This window comes from Condylura cristata, unplaced genomic scaffold (assembly GCF_000260355.1).
Source record: "Condylura cristata isolate star-nosed mole 26May11 unplaced genomic scaffold, ConCri1.0 scaffold00028, whole genome shotgun sequence".
NCBI classification, from domain to species: Eukaryota; Metazoa; Chordata; class Mammalia; order Eulipotyphla; family Talpidae; genus Condylura; species Condylura cristata.
This window is the reverse complement of record NW_004567129.1, coordinates 27,812,931-27,814,797: the sequence shown is the minus strand read 5'-3', so window position 1 is coordinate 27,814,797 and position 1,867 is coordinate 27,812,931. Positions and strand designations below refer to the sequence as shown.

The 1,867-nt window shown below is 51.4% G+C and overlaps 2 protein-coding genes across 2 annotated transcripts in view; one reads left to right on the top strand and one right to left on the bottom strand.

The window, feature by feature from the left end:
• Positions 1 to 1,867, bottom strand: part of LOC101623974 (iron/zinc purple acid phosphatase-like protein) — an 87,358-nt gene that overhangs the window by 41,824 nt on the left and 43,667 nt on the right. The window lies entirely within an intron of this gene.
• The window catches only part of FBXO27 (F-box protein 27), a 6,460-nt gene continuing 5,615 nt past the window's right edge, over positions 1,023 to 1,867 (top strand). Inside the window, exon 1 of the mRNA XM_012730606.1 lies at positions 1,023 to 1,097. The gene's annotated coding sequence lies outside the window, so the exon portion shown is untranslated. The remainder of the gene's footprint in view (positions 1,098 to 1,867) is intronic.

Sequence of the window (1,867 nt, the reverse complement as noted above, 5' to 3'; positions counted from 1 at the left end):
GGGGTTCGAAATCATGCGGAAGTGGCTTTAGCTTCTTAGTGCTGCACTTTAACCACCAGGGAGGGCCTCATTTTTTTTTTTTTTTTTTAACAGTGCTAAGGAAACCAAAGGCAATCTTCCAATCGGCCCAATAGTTATATTCCTGGACAACAAGTAAGACACGTGACACTAATATGTAAGTTGGAGTGTGGGTCTCAGCCTTGCTTCAGATTTCCAGGTTGGGGGTGGGGAGAAGCAGTGGGTGGGAGTTAAGAGTCAAAATTGGGGCCCTCCCTGGTGGTGCAATGGGTTAAACACAGCACTGTGAAGCTATCTTCAGCCACTGCGCACGCATTCAATCCCTGGCCAGGGAGTGACCCGCAGGGCACAGCAGACCTCTCCTGTCTCCCGGCTGCTCCCTTCAGCAGTGTGTTTCAATCTGCCTGTTCTGCTCCCCACTCTGTCTCTAGTGAATCTTCTTACATCCCATACCTCTGGCCTGTACCCCAGGTCTTGTATGCATAAATAAATCTTAAAAAAAAAAAAGGTACAAATAAAGCACCTGTCTGACCCTTATTGAACAGAACTGATATAGAGGTGAAAAGCAGGGGGTTTGGATCTAGCTTGGCAGGACCAAACTGTCAGAGACCAACTGTGTGAGCACAGCAAGCATTTGACCTCTCTGAGCCTATTTCACCCCTGCGAAGGTGGGGACACAGCACCACCTACCCCGAATACTAGGAACACGTTCCACAGAAGTTGAATGTGTTACTGGTCAGTGCGCTCATTTTTGGAAACAAATAGAAACTCGGGTGGCTTCTGCCCCATCATTCCCCTGGGAACTGAAGGCAGCTCTGCCCAGTTCAGGTGATGGGGTATTTTAAAGGAGTTAACCGATTCTGAGGCTTCCCGCCCGGAATAACAGCTGCTGGGCGCAGGCCTGTCAGCCCCGCAGACATTCCAAGGGGCGGGCCGGTGCGGACCAACGGTGACACCCGGGATCCCGGCGGCCCCGCCTCCTCCCCTGTCCCTGCGCCTGGGCGGGGTGAGAGCCGCCTCGCCGCCTGAACACCGCGGCAGGAGGGGGTTCTGGAGCGGGGCGGCGGGACTGCAGGCTTGTAAGTGGGGGGGCTGGTGGGGAGGAGGGGGCTGGGTTATGCATAGGTAAGAAGGAAGGGGCGGGCAGAGGCTGGTGGAGTAGAGGTTTACTGATAGAGACAGGGAAAGGTTGTCCTTGGCAGAAACAGTGGCGACTGTCACCTTGATTTATACTTTGATTTTGCCCCTTTCGCTCCATGCCTGCCTAACCCTGCCTTGCTATTTCCTCCCAGAAGGTGCCTCAGACTTAGGGCAAGTTTGGGGGTGCCTCTGCAGCCCCACCTGGTTGAGGATTTTACTGGGAAGGTGTTATTAGGAATATCCTTTTTTCTCATGCTCTCCAACCATGCTGTATATACTGTTCTCTTAGACTCCAGTCTAGCCGATCTCACTGAGTCTGCTTCCTTTGTCTCTGTCTGGTAGATGGCAAAATCTGAGTATATACACCTTAACAGTTTGGGGACCCCGGGTGCCCCTCACTCATGCACTAACACATCTAGCAAGTAAAAGGAATGGCAAAGAGCTATAGAAGATGGGAAGTTTTATAGAAAGAAAGAGTAAGATGAGGAGGGCAGTGGGTCATTTCCAGCAGGGCTACCTCCTGTGAGGTACTGGAGGAGCCTACCAGGTAGGATAGCCCATGAGGGTGGACCAGATAATTCCAGACTGCCTGGTAAAGGTTATATTTCTGGAAGAGGCTAGAACTGCAATTAGGTTAGGTATTAAGTCCTGCTTGGTGAGGTGGGACTTAGCATAAGTGACTCCATTTGGACCTATTATCTTTTTTTTT